We start from the raw sequence: 26,657 nt of genomic DNA, 5'->3' as shown, positions 1-26,657 counted from the left end.
GCAATCCATTCATCTCTATACTGAAAATTATGAACCCAATCAAACTATCAGCCGAATAAAATTCTGCAGTGTGGGGTTTTAAGCGCGTGAAATGGGCTGACACTAGTTGACAATAAATTAATTGATAAAGAAATAACAGCACAAAATTTATATGATGCAACAACAACAAAAATGCCAACAAGGTTATAACGAAAAACGAAATACGAAAAATCAACAAGAATGACACACGACATGATGATACATAAAATATGAATCGAACACGAATAAAAAACATAAACGGACATGTCTAAGTTCACAAAGCTTAAAGTATGCGTACACAATGTAACATGTTGATGTCATGCAATGCACGTGTTCTTACAACAATAATAACTATAGAAGATCAGCAGCAAATATGCACTAATATACATACAAGAACTTGGTAAAATAACTTGAAAATTTGTGGCATCAAAATCACCTGGATGCAACTAATAATATTTACATCTTTTAGACAGAGAAACGATCATCAGAACATCATCTTTTGGTGACAATATGTATACTTAATCGTTTCATAACTAAATCATAGCACCAAGGGCCCACCAGGGCCAAGGCCGTCTGATAGAGCCCTGATACATGAAGGGCTTCAGAAGGAACATGGTGGGTTTTAGTCAGTAACAGTCTGACTCTCCCTCGCGCTGCACACACAGCGGGAGGGGTTATCTGATGACTTCAAAAAAAATCATACTGAACTAAAATGAAAAATAGTCGTTCGACTCCTGATTTCAGACTTTCATCTCCAGATTGTCCCATGTTGGTATGTGTACGTAAATAAATCAATAATATTAAATCTTACCTAATACAAATCCTGTAGCCCCATAACTTCCGATCATTATAAAAGCGATTAAACAAAAAACTACAAGTAAAACCGTCTCTAACTACATACTGCAGCTGATATACATGATACCATAGACGACAATGACAAAATAGAAGAACAATAGCATAATACACTAGAGACAGTTTTCACCAAACTAGTGGTCGTCGCACAAAATGTTATTGTAAGCCTGTTACCTATCGGCGAACAAACATATTTACAATATGAGGTCACCACTGCCCGTGGTAAGATTTGTTATCATAAATAACTAACCATATTATAAACATGAAACCTCACATATTGTAAACTAAGATACAATTTTTTCATAAACATCCTCCACATAGGAAAGAACACGGTCTAGGATGGGTGGCTAATTTTGCTATTGTATTAGCTCACGAACAATGAACTCAGGAAGTGGTCTCTAAATATAAAAAGTACCTAAATACTAGGCTCATACTCATAACTTGATACTAGTTATTTTTGAAGAGCAAGATTAAACTGGAGCTGCAAGAGGTATTGAATCTGTCCATGTCACATTATTGTCAAAACCGAAAGACATCCACTGCTGAACAAAAAAGGCCTCCCCAAAGTTTGCCGCTTTGCTCGATCCACTTTGGTCGCTGCCACTGCTTCCAAGCAACCTTGGCAAGATCGTCCGTCCATCTAGTGTCATTCCATGTTACATGAAATCGTGTAATTAGTACCAAAATGAGCCACATACTAATCACACAATGCTCAACATGTATATGTTTATAGGTGTATGCATAGATATCGTATTTATAGAAAGAAATAGCCCAAAGCCAGCTAACATTTTTCTTTAAGCTACAAATCCAGTTTTCCGAAAATTGGCCAAACGAATTGCTAATTGAAGAATTGCCAACGGTTGAGTCAAATCTGGGCAATATTAGGTTCATAGGCACTCTTAACTTTTAAACGATTCTTTGAACTTAGTTGGCAACGCTTTCTACCTGTGAACAGATCCAGTACCTCTCCTTTAAACAAATGAATGAATTAGGTTAAGCAACGCTGCGGCCATTATGAGTGACCGTTTTGACATAACGTGTTTCAGAAAGCTCATTTTTGAGGGTAGAAGTCAAAATCGGACAGTCAATCTTTCTGAAGGAATCAGTTTGCTCGAGTAACTGAGGTATGTAAAACATTTACATGCGGTTGGACTATGGGGACTGTTGGGAATAAGCGAAGCAGAATCTTTGATGTCTACAAGTCATTATTTTAATAGCCAAACAATGACAGAAAAAAGTTCTTTCAAAATTATTTAACAATAATAGGTCAGATGAAACAATGTAGGTACACATATTTTCGAAATGCAGGTGTTACTTAGCGACAATAAGCTTCTGGTAGATAATATGAGTTTAATTAACTTATAGATAACCTATTTTTAATTTTAATTTCAATCACTTGTTTATTTTGAGTAGCCAATTGCTATGTTGACGTATTGGAGAATTTACGCATCTGCATATATTTCGAGCATAAGTACCTTCTCTGTGTGAGAAAAGTGTGTAGGTATTCCTATAGCTACCCAGTAGTGGGTTAATTTTACAAAGGCTGATTTATATACATCAGTAAAATGCTGCTGTTGTTTTGTTTGTTTGCTTAAGCGCGATAATCTCAAAAGGCACTGCTCCGATTAAAAAAGTGTTGTAGTGTTACATAGCTCATTTTGTCGAGAAAAGCTATACATAGATTAATATTTATTCGGGCCCGTGGAATATTTACCACGGGACGGAATCAAGTATGTATGTAATGTGTGTGTAGTTTTTATACGAATATTATTAAAAAGTACAAGTGTACATGTAACCTTGCTAGGGTCTAAACAACCGATTTTGGAAATTCTTTTACCAATAGAAAACCACGTTAATTGTGACTATATTTCTATCCTTAGTATAATTCCCTCGGAACATGAATAAAACTGCATAAACCAGCTAGTTATTATAAAACATAAGTTCTAACTAGCAAAAGGTGACTTTCAGCTTATAATTTCACATCAGATGACAGATAAACATGTTGATATAATTATGAAATACGTGCGATAAACAAAAACATAATTTTATCGAGATGTTACAACAAAATATGCTATGTAATAATGAAATATATCACGTTCTTACTGTTGTGTTTCTTATCTACGTGTTTTAACACAAACAGACAAACAGAAGTTCGAGGAATTTTATAGTATTATAGGAAGTTATGTAATTAAATGTAGCCTTTTAGATTTGATGAGTAAATGTTGTTTTTATTGTTTTCGAAATGTGCTTAAAAATTGGAAATGTCTTTATTGGTAGTGAAAATTACTGTATTTCATTTGAGATTTATATATTAAGCCGTTTTCCCGCGGTTTCACCCGCGTCCCGTGGGAGCTACTGCCCGCACCGGGATAAAAATATAGCCTATGTTACTCGCAGATAATATAGCTTTCTAATGGTGAAAGAATATTTAAAATCGGTCCAGTAGTTTTTGAGTTAATCCATTACAACCAAGCAAACAAACAAAGTTTTCCTCTTTATAATATTAGGATAGATTTGGTTTCACCTGTTTACCTACTGAGAGAATTACATACCGTCCGTGGATAAGAAGAAGCCTTTATATTATTCTGTTATACATATATGATTACATAACTGCCTAGTCATTATCATTTAGCGATTATAGCTTGAAGAAGTAACAAACATAAGTACTCATAAAATTTCGTGTCTATAACCATAAAACCCAGTGCATCTTGAAGACACCTGCACTTTCAAGTCTAAAATAGACAATCCGCCTTGAGCAAGCGTTATTCTCTTTATGAGAAGAAGCCTGAATTCTACGTTAGAACAATAAAAAGGCTAATGACGAAAGCCTGAAGGACTGAAAGTCTGTGAACATTAATTAAAGTAGGCAGAAAAATACCTGTAAAGATAACTCACGCATTTCTCCGGCATTTAAAACAATTGTGATATCATTTCACGTTTTACACTCTGAGAATAGGTTTAGTGATAGTTATTTTCAATATTGACAATACACTCGGTATCTTGTTGTGCCTATAATGTTGTGTGTGTGTGTGTGTGCATGTGATAATGAAGAAATGTTCATATAACACCTCACACTAAGTGGTATTGTAAATTGACGAAGGTTTATGTAATGGGTAGGTAATTTCTAATCTTATAGGGAATCTAGTTTTTTTTTTATCCCCTTAGAAATGGCTGCATCGATTTAAATCATGTTTTGGAAGTTGTAGTCTCTTCATCGGGTGCCTTAGCCTATTTCAGGCTCAAGTTCACATAGTATAATCGTCCGTTTTTATTAAAACAACTGTTTACTTTGCTTGTACGTAAAAATGCAAAATATACATTTGTTTTAGGAAAACTGTCTTACATATGAACTTGAGCCTTACATATCGGGCATGCCACCTTAGTTTGCTCTAAAACTGGTTTCAATTAAATACTATATCTTTACAAATTCTTATCGAATGAGCTGTAGGTTTAATCTAGCAAGCCCTAGTGTCGGATATTCTTAGCTCCGGATGGCCTCCGACCTGGAATTGTAATAACGACTGCCACTGAATTATAACGTGCCCTTCTAACAATTCTTCAACTGAAAATTACATAGCCTTTTCTACCACGTCTCGAGAAAAAAACAAAACCAACCATCATCATCGTCCGGCCCGTTTCCCAATTTTATTTGGGGTGCGCAACCATGTTTACTCCTTCCATACTCTTCTATCTGCCGTCATCTCGCAAGTGACTTCTGTCTAATCATATCGACTTTCACACAATCCATCCATCGTTTCTTTGGTCGTCGTCTTCCACTATATCCGTCCATCCTCATGTTAAAAACTTTCCTCTCAACATGACTCATTCCTCTGCATCACATAGGCATAAAAACAAACCAACCAGAACATAAATACAGCAAAAAATTTAAACATCCTGTGTTCACGTAATTTCTTCTAGGCGTTGTTAGGTTATATTTGCAGTTTATCAACGTTCGGCCTGCATGTTATTGTTTCCGACCGTCTCGCATTCAAGTCGTCGCCCTGTGTTTTCCACAAAAAAACTAAACAAAGTAACTTGATAAGTAAACAATTGCCTCTGAGTCAAACGTAGCATTCATTTTAAACAAACATATGTACGCGCATTTCTTTGTGTGTGTTGTGACGAAAGTATATCTGGATAAAGAGTATTAATTTCATTTTAAACTCCTGAGGATGACCATCTGATAGTACGATGTACTTTCACATCAAATGAACTGCTTATTCTATCTTCAGACTATCGTACTTTTAGACAACTGTATAGCCTCCTTTTTGTTCTTACTGGATGCTAATTAGCAAAATCAAAGGGTTTAAGCATTGCACTCCAACGTGGCAATGCAGCCACTGCCGTGTGACAGCGATGAGGAACAATTTTTCGAAGCCCTTTATTCAGTGTTAAGTTTTCCCTTTATTTAGTGTTAAGTTGCCCATGCCAACACTTATGCGATATATGTTGGCATGGGCAGTAGATGGACGGGCCTATCCAAGACCGGGATGGCTGGCGTTCGTTAGGGGGGGGCTATGCTCAGCAGTAGACAGCAATTGGCTGATGTGAACAAAACCGTTTAAATCTTCCAAAATTTAATTTAATATAAATTATGCTCAATGAAACTGAAAACAACGAGGACACGATGCATTAAACATTCACGTAAGACTGTCTCAATTTTATGAAAGTTTTGCAATACCTTAACACCACAGGCCCCCGCTTTTATCTTTTTTTTTTGTTATTTCCTAAAAAAAAAACTACGTTTGCGATATTTTTACACGGTTGCAAAATACCCGGTTATTCAAATTGCATATTTTATCATTTTACAAGAAAATAGAACTCAAAACATCAGATATTTCTAACGAAAGTCTGTTTTCATCGTGTTTCAATGTTTTTACAACATTCAAAATATCGCTTTTGCTAATTAATATGTAAATTACAACTATTATAACAGCCTACTAATTAAAATCATCATTAATATGTACATTAAAATTAAGATTAGAACATAATGTGACCAGTTAAAAAATGCCGTTATTTAATATTTCGCGTTAACTTCTTCGACATCGCATCAGTTAGTTTTAATGTGATTTGTGTCATCAGGATCAGTATTTTTATCGTCCCACTGCTGGGCACAGGCCTCCTCTCACACGGAGAAGGATTGAGCGTTAATCACCACGCTTGCTCAATGTGCTTTGGAGATTACAGACTTTGTAGCCTAGGTTTCTTCGAGATGTTTTCCATCACCTTTAATCAGTCATTGGTAGCCAAGATATAGTTAGAAACCACATACAAAATTAGAAAAGTTGCATTAGTACTTGCCTGAACTAAAATCGAACTTACACTCATACTTGAATAGTTGGTTCTTTACCCATTAGGTACCACGACTTGTATACTAAAATTGTCACGGCTACACGATGCCTACGCCACGACTACGCGATCGATTTGCTACGAACACGAGACGCTACGCCACGGCTACGCACCGCTTCGTGTAACTACAAATTTCTAAAACCGATCTATCCATTGTTTTAGGATTAGAGATTGAAATTGGACATTTATTTTTTCACGATTTTTTGTATCTACACATACAATAAAATATGGAGTTGATATCAAAATTCTTTCTCTAATTAATTTCAACGGATAGAGATAGATTATATAAATTAACTAAGAGCAGACCTTCTTAATCGGAGGGATGTTCAATAAATATGACTAAAACTGCTACTATAAAAAACACATACCTACACAGTATCTATTAATTTCAAAACTAAGGGCAAGCCACGCCCAACTACTACATATTTGCAAAACAAATATACAAGAAAGTGCGACGTTTTTACTAAAAATACTAAAAAAATATAGCATTCCAAAACAGCAAAAAAAAAACATCTGTCTACGTAAGAAATTAAACTAGTTTCCGAATTTAAATACATACTAGTTTAGTACGTAACAAAAACATCGTCATCTGTTGCAAAATATAAGGACCAAAAATAAAAAATATTTCTACCATAAAAAATAGTACATTTAACTCACCTGTCGCACTGCATACAACATTTTAAAATATTTCTCCGGAATTTTTCTTAAACTTTCACAATAATTTTCCAATTATTATTATTTATAGCACTTTTACGCCTAATTTATTAATTTAACGAACACTTTAATTTACTAACTATCAGTCATATTATTTAACTTTGTATTAGTATATAATTCACTTATTAATATTCTTTCTCTCATGTTATAAGAGGTTATACATGAATAATATCATCTGAAAAACACGTAGGTAAGTATAATGATTAAAACCTTCTTGGCTTTTGTAAAAAAAAAAAAACACCATGAGTGAAAATTGTCGTTGAAATATTATTTTTTGACGAAATTTTTAACCGGTTCAAAAAACACACAAGCGATAGTTTAGCTGCCAAAAAGTGAACTAAAATGTCTAAACTATACATTTGAATGTGTGAACGTAGATACTTAATTTTTTTATACATATTGTGTAGTAATTTTTGATCAGGTTCCAAACTTGCGACATTTTGTATTCATTCAGAACATTGTTTTTAAAGTTAATTTAAAGATTTTATGTTAATTCGTTTGTAATAAATTAATTTAACTGCAATAATATACTCGTTATGTTGCTATTTTTAAACTTTTTGGTCTAGTTTATATTTAATATTTGCTAAAAATATTCTGTTTTCTATTAAATATTTTTAAAAATATCCAAACATATGGTTATTTTATTGTTCATAATATATACAAGATATGTATCAGTACAAATTAACGTCAGTTCTTTGGCAAATATTGCTTTGTTTAAAGAAAGTCTGTTTTTTTTACCTAGCCACTACAGTTCTCCTTCCTACGAACCTGTTTCAGTTTAAAGATTAAATAATAAAAATATACATTTATATACTTTTATAAACATCCGAATAGAACCTCCTCCGTTTTGAGAAGGCGGTTGAAAATCATTATGTTTCAACATGAAACTACCCTAATTTCTAACTAAAACGTTTTATTCTCGAAAAAATATATTTATCTCATTAAATCTAGGAATCTAAACGAAATTCTTTTAATATAACATTGAATAAATAACAAAAAGCCTTCTTTGTCTGAAAATTGTAAGTTTTACCTCTGAAAAGCGGCCGCCCGCCCCACTGAACAGTGACGGCGGCGACATCAAAGAGCGACCGACCAATGGGAGAGCTGCGCTGAAAAGAGACACGCCCACCCGCTATAAAGAGACCGCGCCGCCTTTGATGTACACCGAATTTTATATAACATAAGCTTATATTAACTGTACTGGAAGTAATGCTGAAAGTACCTAGAACTTTAATCAGACGCTATTTTATACTTAATGTACCGAAAACAGAGTGTGAACTAGCAAAACACTTGTAAATCTCCACGCTACAGTTATTAAGATATAAAATAGAAAATTGATATACTAATTGTGCCATAAAATATCTCATGAATAACCAAAACAATAAAAATTGTCATTATGATAATAAATTAGATATAGATCAACATAAAATAATGTAAAAATCGTGTTTAAAGACATTTTAATTGATATATTAATATACTAACTATCTTTTGCATATTCAAGAAATGTCAAAAAATCAACACCTTTGAGATATAAGTGAAATTGTGTGTATATTTTTCATGATCTATCATAGACATGGTGAACCAAAGGCGCCCTTGTTTTCACGCAAAATAAAATTTCAAGCTCTAATCGAAAAATAACGCATGGATCTCTTATGGTAATACTGTGGAATATTGGATACCCCGCATTCTATCCAGTCTTTTTTCCTACATTTGTCCAACTCATTTTGGGCCACTCCCTGGTTCTTCGACCAGAGATGGAGTTTAAGCACGTCGCTGCATTGAGAATTATGGATTATTTTTCGATAGAACTACTTCTCACATCCGAATAAAATATAGTCGACGTTATTTCGAGAACCAAGCATTCAAATAGCGAAATATTTTTTTGAAAATGGCCAATTCCTTTTTTAAAGTTTACATTTTGAGGCACGCCCACTACACAGATTTTTTTTGTATGTATATTTTTTTTTGTAGGACTTTGGCACGTGTAAGTCGATTAAGGTTCACAATTCCTGATCGATCGAGATAAAATTTAAGATCAATATAATGCAAATTTTACGCTACCTGTCTAGACTAATTTAAATAAATAATGACCTGGGAAAAGATGTAGGTTTAGCAGGTACTACTTAACTACAAATTGTTGACAGTTAGTTAATGATTTGATAATTATTAATTAGTCAGCGTTTAAAAAGTTTTCCTATTCTTCATTCGGTAGCGAAACTAATTAACCAATAAATTCACTACACATGTTTGTACCGTGAAACTGAATTAAACAAAAAAGCTGTAATGTGACTTGATATTTAAAATCCTTACTAATATTTTATGTGCAAAAGTTTATTTATTCCCTACGGTTTGACGATAAAACGGTTCAATGTATTGAAATCTAGAAGAAGTTAAGGTTTATCTTCTTTCCTAGAAGACCGCAGACCCGTGTCGGTGGCACGCGATGTTAGTGAGAGTCAGCAAGCCCCAGTGGTGCCCATCAGGGCCAAAGCATGCCGGGGCTGCGGGATTGTTCGAAAGAATTACCGCGTCTGATACATAAAGGGCTTCAGAAGGAACATAGTGGGTTTTAGCCAGTAAGAGTCTAACACTTCCTCACGTTGCACCCACAGCGGGAGGGGTCATTTGATGATTTCAGATAAAAAAAGTAAAGATCGGTTAAATACGCACCTTTTTAACCAGGTATCACGAAGCGTTCTCTCTTCTGAAACCACAAGACCTATCTAAGTATCTTACAAACGGAAGTATTGTCAAACCAACCAAAAAAATATAGTTTTTAATATAAAAGATACATAATTCATTGCGTTTCTAAATTATTTACCTACGTCAGTTAAGTAGGAAACGCACATGTCACTGTTTACGATTATAACCTAGACTGTACTCAACTTCCTATTTTTTTGCGTCATAGCAACGTTTACTGCAAAATTATGAATTTGTTATTGACATTTAAGATTAGGAAAACTGCCGTCACAATGATATAAATATACCATTTCATTGACATCGTAATATTAGCAAATCTATCTATACTAATAAATTAAAAAGGACACTTTTACTTATTTCTTTATTTGTGCCCTTAAGACCCCGAAAATAATGAACCAATTTGAAAAGTTCTTTCACTGTTGAGAAGCTAGACTATCTCTGAGTAACATAGGCTATCTCTCGTTCTCACGGGACCCGGGGGAAACTGTGGGGAAACAGCTAGTGTTAAAAAATACAAAATAAGAGTATTAAATTTTGGTGTTGGTAACTGCAGTAATTAATTAAACGCTGACCCATAGCGAAATATATTATGATATTTTTAAGGAAAAAATATATAAAAACTGCGTTAATTTTGGACTTTGTACATTTTGGATGACCCCACTTTTTCAACAAAATGACTGTCAATTTTGTAACCTGATTTTCGAAAGAATATTTTTTTGAAAAATTGGTTACAAACGGATGCTGTATCTTTTATGATGATAATATAAGCAAAACACTAAGATAACGATATGAACGCCTAAATGGTGTGAAAAAGAATAATAAAAATTAATGGTACTCGTCTACTTAATGTTTATTACAAAATAATGGGACCTGTTCTCTATTTTAAAGTTGAACCCGGTGACATGAAAAGACACACGTGTAACAAAAATGTTGCAAATATCAATGAAAATAATAATAAAACAATAAATGAGCTTTAACTTGATTCAAGATGATTTTGAGTTCCAGGGGGTAACCTCCCTCATTGCCTATTGGAGCTGAGGTATTGTTTTATCGCGGCCCTGGTACACAAAGGGCTCCAGAAGGAACATTGGTAGGTTTAAGACAACTACATTTCCTAGCATCCGTAAAAGGGTCGCTTTTGATGATTTCCAAATTATCCAAAAAAGGCGTTCTGGTAGCGATTGTTGGAATCATGGAATGAGTGAGAGGTTGAGATTCTGATGATGGTCGTTCCTACTGTACACAATATGGACTTGCTTGTATTGTCCTGAGAATTAACTTTCGTATGGCTGACCCATTTAAACTCTGATGAGTGAAAGAAAATTCAAATCAAGCTGAAAATCAGCCGTTTTCGAAAGTCACTTTCATAAGGGAAGCTAAACCCTTGAACTGAAACGAATAGACAGACTACTGAACTACAACCCAAAACTACGGAACCCCACAGTAACTATACAAATCTAAAAAGATTTTAGTCTCCAAATAATGCAACACAGGCGATCGTAAACTCGTAATCTTATCAAAAAATATTAAGTAGATAACATACATGAATATTTAACGTCAATGCGCGTCATTCGCATATTTTATTGAGAAAAATATACCATAAAACTTGCTCTAATTTAATAAATAATTCAGTTAAATTTCAAAAACCTTATTAAGTATTTATCAAATCGGATGTACAATATAAATAAACGGCTTTAGCAAGGAAATTAAAACAAATATAAACAAAAATCAAAAGTCACAACAAAAGGACAATGCCAGGGTGTGGGCCTCAAAGTTTGCCAGCAGTGGGAGTAGTTTCAGCTGGTTCCCATAGTGCACTCTGAACACGAAATCCAAATATTTTTGAAATCGGTCCCAGAGGTCCCGAGAAAAACCGGTTCAAATGGTCTCCATAGATAGTCACTTAACAAAGCCTGAGCCATTTGCCCAGTAGTGAAAGTGGTGGGAAATTCGTTCTTTACTGCACTGTTAACACGAAATCCAAATATTTTTGAAATCGGTCCCAGAGGTCCCGAGAAAAACCGGTTCAAATGTTAACTTGATCAGTCACTTTATAAAGTCCAAGCCATTTGCCCAGTAGTGGGAATGGTTAGAATAGGTTCTTTACTTCAGTCTTAAGACGGAATCCAAATATTTTTGAAATCGGTCCCAGAGGTCCCGAGAAAAACCGGTTCAAATGTTAAACTTGAACAGTCACTTTATAAAGCCCAAGCCATTTGCCCAGTAGTGGAAATTGTTAAAATAGGTTCCATAGTGCACTCTGAACACGAAATCCAAATATTTTTGAAGTCGGTCCCAGAGGTCCCGAGAAAAACCGGTTCAAATGTTCTCCATAGATAGTCACTTAACAAAGCCTGAGCCATTTGCCCAGTAGTGAAAGTGGTCGAAATAGGTTCTTTGCTGCACTGTTAACACGAAATCCAAATATTTTGGAAATCGGTCCCAGAGGTCCCGAGAAAAAACCGGTTCAAATGTTAAACTTGAACAGTCACTTTATAAAGCCCAAGCCATTTGCCCAGTAGTGGGAATGGTTAGAATAGGTTCTTTACTTCACTGTTATCACGAAATCCAAATATTTTGGAAATCGGTCCCAGAAGTCCCGAGAAAAACTGGTTCTAATGTCAAACTTGAACAGTCAATTAATAAAGCCCAAGCCATTTGCCCAGTAGTGGAAATTGTTAAAATAGGTTCCATAGTGCACTCTGAACACGAAATCCAAATATTTTTGAAATCGGTCCCAGAGGTCCCGAGAAAAACCGGTTCAAATGTTCTCCATAGATAGTCACTTAACAAAGCCTGAGCCATTTGCCCAGTAGTGAAAGTGGTCGAAATAGGTTCTTTGCTGCACTGTTAACACGAAATCCAAATATTTTGGAAATCGGTCCCAGAGGTCCCGAGAAAAACCGGTTCAAATGTTAAACTTGAACAGTCACTTTATAAAGCCCAAGCCATTTGCCCAGTAGTGGGAATGGTTAGAATAGGTTCTTTACTTCACTGTTGTCACGAAATCCAAATATTTTGGAAATCGGTCCCAGAGGTCCCGAGAAAAAACCGGTTCAAATGTTAAACTTGAACAGTTACTTTATAAAGCCCAAGCCATTTGCCCAGTAGTGGGAATGGTTAGAATAGGTTCTTTACTTCACTCTTAAGACGGAATCCAAATATTTTTGAAATCGGTCCCAGAGGTCCCGAGAAAAACCGGTTCAAATGTTCTCCATAGATAGTCACTTAACAAAGCCTGAGCCATTTGCCCAGTAGTGAAGTGGTCGAAATAGGTTCTTTGCTGCACTGTTAACACGAAATCCAAATATTTTGGAAATCGGTCCCAGAGGTCCCGAGAAAAACCGGTTCAAATGTTAAACTTGAACAGTCACTTTATAAAGCCCAAGCCATTTGCCCAGTAGTGGGAATGGTTAGAATAGGTTCTTTACTTCACTGTTGTCACGAAATCCAAATATTTTGGAAATCGGTCCCAGAGGTCCCGAGAAAAACCGGTTCAAATGTTAAACTTGAACAGTTACTTTATAAAGCCCAAGCCATTTGCCCAGTAGTGGGAATGGTTAGAATAGGTTCTTTACTTCACTCTTAAGACGGAATCCAAATATTTTTGAAATCGGTCCCAGAGGTCCCGAGAAAAACCCGGTTCTAATGTCCAACTTGAACAGTCAGTTTATGAAGCCCAAGCCATTTGCCCAGTAGTGGGAATGATTAAAATAGGTTTTTTACTTCACTCTTAAGACGGAATCCAAATATTTTTGAAATCGGTCCCAGAGGTCCCGAGAAAAACCAGTTCTAATGTTAGCCAGCCATTGTTAGCAAGCCATTTTAAGCAGCCACAAACCTAACAACCTCTTTTCTTGATAGATAGAGATATATATATCAGATAGATAGTGGTTTCACTGTTAACAGGATAAAAAAAAAAAAACAGAAATAGACGTTTAAAGGTAATTGTTGTTTCTCTTGCTTTTCAGTCTCTATCTACCACAATCAGTCCTAAGTTCGAGTAGCGTCATGCAATTAATATCCTTAATGGCAATGGAAAAATCTTATCAAGACGAATAAAATAAGCTCAAACACGAGGTAGTAAATAGATACCGTTGAAGAGTTCCCTCGTCTCACTGTCGTCTCCATCGTCAGGTCAGGTCTTAACCTCCACAGTTTTGTGGTGTCGGAGACATATACCCGATTGACAAGTTTTTATTCGATATGTGCTTACAATTTCCGAGAGTTCCATAATGTTTTAAGGTTTCTATCACCAGACCCTGGACCCTGGAACTATTTGGAAAGTAAATCCTTTTAAACAATAAAATGATTGTTTAAATCGGTTGGTAAACGACGGAGTTATGCACGTACTTACGTAAAAAGAATACAAACGAACTGAGAAACTCCTCCATTTTTTGAAGTCGGTAAAAAAAAATCTCGTTCAATACCTCGTATTTGTCGATTAATATTATAATGCATTTCAATTAAGGTAATAAAAGTGGAATAGTTAAGAGTTCGTAAGCATATTTTTCGTAGTATTGAATAAGAGTCAAACCAGTTTTTCTCAGCACTCCTGGGATAGATTTCGAAATATTTCGGTCTGGGACCTATTATAAGCCTATGGAACATAATACACTATGCAGTTACTGTGGGCAACTCTTGAGCCCAACTTCCATACAAAGAATAGCATTGTCCTTTAGTATTTAAATGTTACTATGATTATGTATAATGTTAGTGTTTTGCATCACAAAGCTAGTTTTTATGTTGGTAGGAAGTATCCCACGAAAAAAATATCAAATGACCGTTTTATTGTATCTTCCATCCTGATATATTTTAAATTTTGACATACTATGGCATTATTTATAAACAAGATATTTGTATTTTATCTATTGACTAATATTACAATGTAAACTTAAAACGAAAAACATTTTGAAACCTGTTTGCTTTTAACCGTAAAATGATTGATTGGGATAAAGTACAAATAAAAAGAAAGTACAAATGAGATGCATGCATATCATTATTGAATTATTTTTTATTTATTTATTCGACTTACACGGCTTTAACAGCCAATTACATAAATCGTATTTATTTATATATATTTTTTATGTATTATTGCATATATCATGCATACCATGTAATAATAATATTTCCATACCGATATAAGACCGTAGAAATGGCTATTCTAGAAGTAGATCAGTCTCATATCCCGAAGAAAAGGCAACCCAATACGACTGTTGAAAAATAGGGCACAGCACATGACCAGTAGCTTGACATGCTCTCTGAGACACAATCTGAGTCTTTGCACGAGACTGCTGATTTTATACTACTTTTGGAAAAAATAATCTTATATAATGGATTTAAATAATTTATTCTAAACAATGACGAGGAAGAAGTCTTTCTCCTCAAGACATTTCTCGTCCCTTAGGTTTTGTGGGAAATCATGACTGCTTCTGATGCAGTGCAGCGAGAAGGAGTGGCTATCTCTTACTGACTAAAACCTACCTCGGTTCCTTCTGGAGCCCTACATGTCCACCACCAGACCAGACCAGAGATACCAGGGCCGCGGTAATTCTTTCCAACAATCCTGTAGGCTTGAAGTTACTATGCAAACCGTAGCAATATTATTTTCGTTACGCATATGTGGAAAAAGATACGAACGATAAAACATATATACCTAAGATACTTGGTCATTAACGTCGGTTCAGTAGCTATGACGTGAAAGCCAGACAGACTTACAGACACAAACAGAGTTAATTTCGCATTTAAAATACAAGTCAGGATAATCGATTTGGTTATGGGAACCTGTAGTAACTTATCTATATTATTATCAGTAGAATAAAAATTTAAATAAACCACGTTGGACATAAAATATCGAATTCATTAGTTACCGATTTCTGGTTTAGCTAAAATATAAATAGTTATATAATCTTGTTAAAAGCCTGCATCAATAAATATGTAGTTAGAGATAAGGTCTGACATTCAGACCTTCCGCAACTTAGTTTAGTTTTTGCAAATGTCAGTAATTTAAATATATATGCTTTTGCGTGATGTTAACAAGGTTTTTTTGACAAGCAAGGTAAAATTACGTGCGTACTACCAAATATTCTTTGGTAGGTCAGTTTAATTTTCCGGAATTTTTGTTTATGATTTTTTGATTTTTTGGTTTATGATCCCTTTTACTTTCAATTTTGACCAAGAAGGTATATTTTTGTCTATGGGAATCCAAAGACAAACATATGCTAGACTGAATTTACATAAATTCCATATAACTTAAAAAGCTGCATCAAAATGAACGCTTAAATAACATTTAATTTAATTTATGTCTCTCTATTGCATCCTAATTGTTAATTATGTATAAAAGTTACAAGCGAAATAATTTTATTAAAAACATTGAAACAGGAAACGCGAAAGACGTCATTCGGATGTTGAAATTGAAGTCACTGGTTTGACAAACAAACTCCTCGGTTTTATTGCATATATTAATAATATTACAGACTGCTTAGCAAATACTTCGCTCTAAAAACACAAAATATTACAACCTACGGATTAAATCATCCATACTTGTATAAATAAAAGTCCGCATATTTAAAAACTTTTTACGTAAAAACGACAACCATAAATTAAAAACAAACAATTCTGCAACGACATTCCAAATTCGAAAGAAAACTTTCGTAAATTTTCGCGCGTCTCATATCAGCTGTCAAAAGAGGCGCTCAAAAGCGGGCGGCCGCTATTGGTCGAGCCACTGATGAGCGACGCTGTGATTGGTCGGCTGTCAGCGCACATGAGCGACGAGCCACGTGCTTATAAGTTCCGTCGAGGAAATTCAAACTTTTCATGACTCGCGATGTTCTGCGTTCGAATATTTTGAATTCTTTTTTAGTTTTTATTCTTATTTTGAAAGTATTTTATTTTTGTGATTTTAAATAAATTAATATTACTGGCTTTGTAATGAGAGTGACGATTTTTTGTGAAAATGTGCAATGATTTTAAGATCACTGAAAACCAGAGCTTTTACTTATTTTATGTTAACACCATAAAAGGCTTATAAAAATATAATTTTGTTTTATTTATATATTTTTAAATTGTTAATAAAACAAAATCTGATAAAAAGTTAGCCAGTAATATTTAAAACCGCGACCCTCCACCATGAATCACAATTGAAAAAACTTACGCGCTCGCCAAAATCTCCTAGAAACTCATTTCACTCACGGCAACAACAAAAATAATTAACAGAAAATAAAAACAATTAACAAACAATAAAAAACTAACACTGAACAGTGACCAAGTGAACCACTTATGAGTACCGGTGCATTGCAGTTTCAAATGCAAATTATTTACACTGGTGCAGCGCGATGCATCGTTTATAAAATTTACTAAAACCAACCACTGAACACTATAAAATAACTGAACAAACCCTACACGTACTGGCTGTTTATATTTAAAAAAGTATTTGCTTGGAAAGCGCCTCTAAACAATACACAACAGTCTGCGACGCCGCAGCATCAACAATGCAAGGGCGAAATAAGCAAGAAATATTTAACTACCGAAGAGGGGTGGGGCGGGCACTGGCCCACAGTATTGGAGCTACGCCTGTGGTAGTTATAGTTTACGTGATACACAGCTCAAATACAAATAATATAAACATTACAGCGGAGCATGCGCCGTAGCCACAGACAGGGACGAAGCGACACTTCACGTCAAAACTAAACGCTCACTAATAACATTTTTCAGCGATTCGAGAACGTCACAAGTAAATTTATTACTTTAGAACTAGCATTCGAATCGTAATAGTGGTGTTGAATCACATTTTTATAGATTAATTTGCATATTTTTGACAGGAACGCGTCGCTTGAGACAGCGTCGCACGCATGCGCGCAGCCGAGGCGCAAGAATGTTATTGACGATGCAAAATGTTTATTTTTTGACGCAACACCATGCTGGCTGTTTCTGCGAGGAACGGAACGGGTGCAGCCATTTTCCAAAATGGCTTCCCTGCTTTGCTTGGAGAAAGATTTTGTAATCGTAAAAGAAAATTTGAATGAATGATAGCTTAGGTTCAGGTGATGAAAACTAAGATAATCTTGTTAAAGTAAGAGATAAGAATGTAATCAGTTTTCAGCGAGGCAGTCCTGAGTTTGAGCTGGATTTATTTCAATTATAATCCGATAGGAAAGTTCTGCGCATGCGTACGGCACAATTTACACCGGAGGGTATTTTAGAATATTTGGCAACATAAACTTTTTGGAATTTGATCCGAAAAATTTCAATCAATATTAATTAATGTATTTTTTTAAATAGATAAATTAAAAGTTTAATGACGAATTTGAAGCAGTACCTAGTGCTTATTTTTTACTCTATACTATTATTAGTAAGTAGGTATGTTTACTCGTATTGTACCAATAGTGCTAAAATATATTTTTTCCTGTTAAACAACTTTCTATACAGATTAAGCAATGAGCTAAAAATCCATCTAATACTCAAGTAGTTAGCAAACCTAGGCTTTCATTTTGAAGTTTAAGGTGCGTCTACACGGTGCATGTAGTTGGGACAAATTAACATGCGCAAGTGACCCGCGCGCACGCAACAGAGCACGCGGGTGGGTATTTTGCTTTAGTACATGCGCGAGTCGTTAGATTGTCACGTTTTTAAAATTCATGTATAATCATCAGTTTTCTTAAAACGAGTGTTTGCCACATTTTTTTACTTTCGATTTTCAAAGTGAACAGTTTTTTGATAATAACGGACGCTTAAGGCATTGATGAACTTGGGCCTTAGTATTTTAGATAACCTAACTCAAAAAATGTTGTCTTCAAAAAAACTAGACCTATACAAGGAAGATTCTCCCACATAATTTTCTTGCAAAAATATTTGTGTGGTGACCACAAAAATTAGCTCAACTGGTCGTTCGGACAAGGTTAGCTGGTTCCGCATAATTTGCATATCTACATGGTTTCTATTAAACAAACAAAGCCTCTTTTTTAAATGTCATATACAATCGAGTAAAACAGGTTTGCATATTTTTTTCCCTATAGTTCGCGTGCCAGTTAATTATATTGATAATTGGTATTAATATCCTTTGTTTATGAGACCGTTTATGCTTTGTTGCCGACTGTGTATAAAAGCTAAAAAAAAAAATTAAGTATATTTTTTTTCGCATAAATAAAAATATTAATATAAAAGCATTTGTTGTGGACTTTGAGCCCTGCTTTTTCTTCTCAGCAAAACAAGTAAGAAATTGTGAAAGATGGACATTCTGGGAGTTGCCTCTTGGTATAAATAAATAAATAAAAAATGTATCAATTTTGTTAAGTAGGCAAATGAAAGTAATTTTCATAGTTGTCGTTGTATATCAAATAAATTCGACTTTATCTTATCTATGTAGAATAACATAATGTAGTTGTCTACAAAACTAGAACAAAATGATATTGTTAACAATAAAAACTAAACAAAAAAAATCAAAAACAATCCAAACGCTTTCTAACAAAAAAACTCCACAACAAAATGATATTGAACAAGTTTCATCAGAATCATTCGCTTCCTGATTTATTACACTTGCGGAATGTTTTTAATATTTATTTATCAAGTCATTTCAATATTACTATCTGCTCTGACGTATATATTAATGGTTATTTATATTTTGCTGACGCATGCGCGCGAGCTAAATTGTTTATTTTATGCAAATCAAGTTAGGTTAGGTAATGTCAAATCGTTAATAAAAAACATTTCAAAACAGGTCTCTGTAATATGATTTCAATATATTTTTTTTAGTTTATTTATTGAGGTCAAATGCATGTAAGCAGGTTCCGGAATTACGGGTGAGTTCAGACTTTTTTTTTGTAAGAAAGTGAAGTTATTTGCCGATATTGGATAACGTGCTTGGATTTACTGCATAAGAAATGTCAAAATGTTACTGAATAATAACTAAGAGCATTTTTAGCGAAGACTAGCACACCCGACGTACTTTTACTAACCGCTATGGGAACTTACTAATTTTTTTTTTTACAAAATTATTATCTTTTATTGCTTATTTTATTCGTAATAGCCTATTTTAATTTCGTAGCTAATCTATTCCGAACACAATATAAAATAGGCAAATTCGGTAAAACCTTCGACGTGTGACGCCATAACTGACGGAAATGTGGACATGGAATATTTTTAAGATCTAAAAAATTATATGATAATACATACATGCATATTACAAAAACAGCGTCGTAGTAAATGATGGCTAACAAATTTAAAATTGAGGTACCTAAGTAACAAATAAATATTTGAAATGTTCGCAAACGAATTTCGGTGCAAATGCAGTCAATACAGCAATGGGCCACTGACATTTTTATTGGCCGATGATTTAATAGATATCGATTGTGGCCCACTATTCATTCAAAGGGAAAAAATATTATTCGAAAAGCCCTTATTTATAGGGCCTTCTACAGCCTGCTAATGACTGGAGGGAAAAACTTTCGAAATTTACTCATGTTAATTTTTACGTAAAAAATCTTTTTTTTTTAATTAAAACCGTGAAAGGTTTTCCAATAAATGGAGATTTTGTGATATTTTTGATTCTGTAAAAATAGAATTGGTATAAGTATGTATTAATAAAGATGTATTTATTTAAGCAACACGAAAACGAAATATGTATGTGTCTTAATTTTAATTTGATTTCAAATTAAACAATATTATAAAAAAGCTTGTTATCTTAATTTTATTACAATCGTATTTTGCCGAATATTTTATTGACAATGCTCTTACAATAGCCAACATAACAAAAAAAAATAAAAAATTAAATCTCGAACACTCGAAAAAAAAAAGCTGAAAATCAATTTTGCAGACTACAATCGCCAATATTCTCGACACGCAGGACCAAAAAGGTTTGAATGTAAAAAAAATAATTAATTAAAAGTTTTCAGCGCTGGGTTTTCAGACGGACTGATGAGCGGGTGGGCGTTCGCCCCGCCTACTGAAAAGCGACGCCCAGTCGCACTGTAAAGCGACCTCCTACCTTACCATATAGGAGAGGAGTCTACTGAAAAATATTTTGGAATTTTCTGTTGGAAAAAATCTAATTTCTTCCTTTATTTACGTGAATGTGTGTTTTTTTACGCACTGTCTACATCTTTTTTATTCCCATTTTGTTTTCGCAGGTGTATGCTGGAAGAGATTTATCTAAAAATAAGCATTGCCTTTGTTAAGTATTTCTTTCCTATCACGTTTCTATGTAAAACCTACAGAAATAAATAAGTAAAAACTAAATAAGAAAATAAACATAGAAATCCTTCTAAGGACTTTGTAGTAATATTCGGCTTCAGTAAGTTTTTTTTTTTTGTAAATCCAGTCTGTTCTGTTTATTTTTATTACTTTTCCGTTATTTAATTTTATAGTAATATTCAGCTTCGATTCAAAATATTTGGTTTAGTTGAATCGTCTCCTAAAAAACAGCAATGTATTTTTATTTTGGCAGCTACACACAATTACACAGTGCCTATACACACAATATTAATTTGTTGTTAAAATTATTAGTATTAAATAATTATTTAACCTTGAAATATTATATGACAATATAGATCTATAAAATAACTGGTCGAATCATTTGTTAAAAACTATTTAAGGAAAATTACAAGAAATAATACGGGTTATCTATGAATTTCCAGTTTTTTATTAACAGGTTTAATTTAAGTTATTTATTATATTATTGTAATAATTTGCAAATATTTTACATACATTTTTATAGTAAGTATTGCTTAAGTATAAATTTTACGGTGCCATCACATTAAAATTGTTATGACACGAAACCTATCTTTCCAGTAAATATTACTCAGTCGTTATTGGTACCATTTGGTACGAAAACCACCCAGAAAGTCTGACAACCAGTCTTACCAAGGGTTTTCAGGTTGCCCGGCTAACTGGGTTGTGGAGGTCAGATTGGTAGTCGCTCCAAGTAAAACAAAGTTGGGAAAAGGCTTGGTAGATGCCCTTCAAGAATAAGTCATGACAAAAAGATATTAAAAAAATCCCTTCTTGCTTTTCCCATGTGTTTTATACTCAAACACAACTTATTTCTCCACATTTTGGGCAAAAAAGCAACCAAAGGCACTTCTTAAAAATGCTCTTATAAATGGGACCCAGATTTACTTAATAAATATGCTATAAGAGTGATGTAAAATTTCCTCTCCCGAGCTCCCAGTCTAGCCTTTAATGGCGCAGAAATCGTACTATAACCGTGCTCTAGTCCAGACAATAAACTCTATACTTACGTATTATAGGGGTCCAAACTATCCGGTATTAAGGCACCACCCCCACTGGGGGGTAGCTGGAGTTTTTCTACCTTTCACCACGGTTCTACTATGCTTTATAGCAATGTTTCAGTTTTGTGGTGGAAATTTTACTACGGTGAGTTAAAATTGTATAGGTAGGTTGTGAGGTATTTTGTTAATTTTTATATTAAGCAGGATTGAAAGTTACGTGTAAGAATTTAATTCATTAGTAATTGTCGTATACTATGATGGTTTTTTGGAGTCCCAGTTGAAGAATAAGTAGACATTGTCTTTTAAAATTTCAGTATTGGACAGTCTACCTATTTTTTATTTCAGTATAATAGAGGCCTCGTTGTCATAAGCTTAGGTACACAAGAAAAAATAAATGTCTAACCTACCTGACGTATTTTTTAAATATTAAGTATTTTGAATATTAGAATGCAAAATACTTATTATTTAAAGAAATGCTCAAAAAGATTTACTTTATTTTAGTTTTTTTTTTACATGAAAATTTTAATAAAAAATCGAGATCATATTAAAAAACATCCCCTAAAGTTGTAAGGGGTTAAAATAAATGCAACTGATGACTAACGACATTTTGACAATAAACCGTTTTATTACAACGTTAACTGTAATGGGGACAAACTCCAAATGTCTTGATGAAGCGATTCTAACGATTTTAGTGTTCGTAAGAAAAACACGTTTATTGGACAATTAAGTTTAATTGATACCTATCATTTTGTCGATCGGTAGCTACTGACCGATGATACGACATAAAATTATGTAAAAAGTACCGATTTATGCTGATTAAAATACGTATTCTTGTCAATAACTGGATTATAGGTACATACGTATATTGATCTCTGCGGTTCTAACTGAGTTACAAGGGAACTACTTCTCGCAACAAGATAAAAACCGGATAAGTGCTCGGTGAGTCGGACTCGCGCACGAAGGGTTCCGTGCCTACCATTATTTATAAAACGGACAAAAAAATCACGTTTGTTGTATAGGAACCCCCTAAAATATTTATTTAATTCTAGTTTTCGGTATTTGCTGTTATAGCGACAATAAAAATACATCATCTGTGAAAATTTCAGCTTTCTAACTATCACGGTTCATGAGATACAGCCTGGTGACATGACGAGCGGACGGACGGACAGAGGAGCGAAAACAATAGCGTCCCGTTTTACCCTTTGGGTACGGAACCCTAAAAAGTAGCTCCTTTCTTAAGCTCTTAAGCTAGACTGTCTATTTGTGTACCAATGCTTATGTAATACCTGTGTTGTTATTAGGAACTATCTTAGGTTATATATCATTAAGCTATGTTTATTAGAGAAGAAGTTCCTCTAGGAAGCAGGTGATGTCGTGAGAAACACCTTGCAATAGTAAAGGTTTTGTGAGACTCCAAAGATAATTTGTATATGTCGTTTTTAAGAATATAATCCTGTATGAATATTTTTAACGAAAGAATGGAACTTATCAGGAAAGAAAGTGTGCAAAAATATTCAATTTTTATATTATTACTTTAACTACTACTCTTGAACTTCAGTCTGCGTATCATCTTTATGCTGATGACTTGCAATTATATCGTCACTCCAGCCTCGAGGACTTATCTGCTACAATCATGGAATTAAATAATGATCTAGCTGGGTTGAAGAGCTGGGCTGATAGGTTTGGAGTGGCGGTAAATCCTGGCAAGTGCCAAGCTATTTTAGTTGGTAGTAGTCGCATTATGCAAAGAGTGGATTTAAGCAGCTTACCTCCGGTACAATTTGATGGTATGAACATCCCTTATAACTCAAGCGTGAAAAACCTGGGCTTACATATCGACACTACGTTAAGCTGGCAATCTCATATTGGGAGTGTTAGCCAGAAGGTAACAGGTTTGCTGCGCTACTTTTATCGGTTAAAAAACCTTCTCCCGTTCAACGTGAAAGCGATGCTTGTGCGAACCTTGATCTTTCCCATAATTGATTATGGTGATGTTTGCTTCTATGACCTGAATGCAGATCTGCTCAATAAACTTGACCGGCTTCTCAACAATTGCATTCGATTCGTTTTTAATCTCCGCAAGTACGATCATGTGTCTGCTTATCGAGACCAGCTTAGATGGCTGCCAATTAGGCAAAGACGTGAGATGAGAGCATTAACTACTCTATTTTCCATTCTTCATACTCCTTTTTCACCTCCTTATTTATCATGCCACTTCCAGTTTTTGTGTTCTCAACATGACAGAAAGGACATTGTTCAATTTTGGCCTAAGAACCGATGTGAATATAAATTATACTATAATTTTTATTTATTTTTATATTGTTTGAAACATATTTTAGTATTCCACGGACACTTCAAATAAATAAATTCCAAATAAAAAGTAGGGTCACAATTATTGATGCCTTATAAAATGTTTCCGTCAGCCAGTGCTGCCAGTTTCGGAAGTTTTCGGGATTTCGGTAAATACGGATCGAATTGAGAACCTACTTTCCGAAGTCGGTTATTAAAATTAGTTGGTAACACTTTATTCATTTAAATACCTAAACTGACTAGCTAGAAAAAAGCTAGTATTCTGTATAATGTTTTAAGATGGTTTTGAGCGAATCGCGAATTTCTAGCTTGGCATTCGAGTAGGATTATAGTTTTCGTAATTGGCAACACTGGTGTACTTCAGTCAGTTTGCTAGAAGTCAGTTTGATTGGTTTGATTGCTTTGCGACTATCGTTTCTTTTGTAATTTTCTATGCGTTTCATGGTTTTATTCTAACAACTTTGGCTTGATTACGGACTCCGATTAGATTGCGTACTTGGTAGACTCGGCTTTGTGTAAAGAACTGGATTTTACTAGCATTTTCGGATATTGCTCTGTCTGTGATCGAATTTATATAGTTATATTATAATTACAACAATGGATGCAGAATATAGTATATTGTATAAATTGTGGATCTGCTGGAGGTTCTTTGGTATTAGAAAACGAAGATATACTTCGTTGCATACAACAATGGACTGTTCCCCGTATGGTAAGTGGTCTACGAAAGTGTTTTTCTAATTTTGATAAGAATGTTACTACCTACTTATGTTTTCATAAGCACACAATTTCTCGGTTTTCAAATCAATTGCCACAATTGCAAGTTACTTGATATTTACTAATGATTTTTTGTATTTATTATTACAGGTTGAAGCTCATGACCTTATATGTACGACGTGTTGGTCTGAAGCAGTCGAGCATAATAAGATGCAATGCACTGTTGGACGCAATTGTGTACTTTGTAAGAAGCTCCTACCATCAGGCATACTGTTGCAATTGTATCGTTGGGCGTAGAACAGTGGGCTGTTGTGCCCACATAATGACTATTATCTGGTATTTAAGCTGGGCGAGATACCAAAGCTCAGTTCTTAGATATATTATTGAGAAATATTGATGATTAAAAACCTTTAATTGAATATAAATATTGTTTTTATTGCACATCCTCGAAAACCTCTTTCATTGTTATTGGTAAACCTTACTTTAACTGTTAAATTATTTTGTGTGGTAATGACATTTTTAGTATGGTCTGTGCCTTCTTGGTAATAGACCGCGGGTTCGATTCCCGCCTTATGGCATGTAGATAGCTAGGTAACTGTCTAATATAAAAGTAGTAACAATCTTTTAAATAAATAATTCTCCATCGTAATAATATCGATATTTTATGAATTGTGGTGAATGGAACTCTTCCATTTTGGAAACTTATGCGTTTTATCACAAATCCAAAGTGGATTCACTATATATTAAGAAACGTAACGTTGAAAGCAAAAGCGTTTAGGTAGTTGTTTTTTATAAAAATTCTAAGCATTTATGAAAACTAGTCACACGCCCCGTCTTCGCACGGTGGCAATGTAAAACCTTGGTGTAAACCTTCCTCTTGACCTACTCTATCTATTAAAAAAAATCGCACCCAAATCCATTGCGTAGTTTTAAAGATCTAAAGCATTCAAAGGGACAGACAGAAAATGCAACTTTATAAAATGATCATTGTCAAAGAATTATCTTAAACTTGACTAGACTATTTACCATCTCTTTTCCTAGTATCTAGTAGAGTAGTCTTTTCCTAGATCTAGAAGAGAACATATAGAGCTGTACATAGTATTGTTGATTTTTTGTATAGTGTAGTTTGATAATACTACTCTGATATTTCACGCAAGCTTGGTTATTTTTTATTTATAACCTCAAAATATTAACTTTTTTCGTAATTATTTTAGTTTCCTGAAGTGTCCGTTCGTGAAAACTTATTTCATAGGATTCCATATAATTTTAAGAGTTTATAGAAGTCACTTTCCATTCGAACGGTTCTTAGGCAGAACATGTATGGAGCCGGAACAATGTCCTTTGCGTTCCTCCAACAACCGTCTACTCCAATGTCCCTCACATCGCACAGATTTCCTTCATTCCTCTTTTTTTGTCCAATCTATTCTTTTATGGAACAAGTTGCCCTCGGAAATTAGGATGATTAATAGCCGATTGACTTTCAAATTGAAGCTTCGTGAGTATCTTCACCAGAGTTTGCAGAATTGACACAACTGTGCATTTGATTTTGTGTTATTTATATATGTATTAAAGTTTATTTAATATTATATATATATGTGTATGTATAATAAGTCTATGTACGTTTATATATTTTCGATTTGTCTCATATACATATTTAGTGCACCTGCCATGAAATTTCTCCTCCACCTAAAGGTTGACTGGTAGAGAACGCCTAAGGCGTTAAGTCCGCCTTTGTACATTGTTTTTTTGTAAAATGTGTGCAAAAAGTATAAT

The 26,657-nt window shown here is 34.2% G+C and overlaps 1 protein-coding gene across 6 annotated transcripts in view; it reads right to left on the bottom strand.

The window, feature by feature from the left end:
• Positions 1 to 26,657, bottom strand: part of LOC124642602 (forkhead box protein P1) — a 64,944-nt gene that overhangs the window by 13,252 nt on the left and 25,035 nt on the right. The gene's annotated exons all lie outside the window — the stretch shown is intronic.

Source organism: Helicoverpa zea, chromosome 25 (genome assembly GCF_022581195.2).
Source record: "Helicoverpa zea isolate HzStark_Cry1AcR chromosome 25, ilHelZeax1.1, whole genome shotgun sequence".
NCBI classification, from domain to species: domain Eukaryota; kingdom Metazoa; phylum Arthropoda; class Insecta; order Lepidoptera; family Noctuidae; genus Helicoverpa; species Helicoverpa zea.
This window is presented reverse-complemented; position numbering and strand designations above follow the sequence as displayed.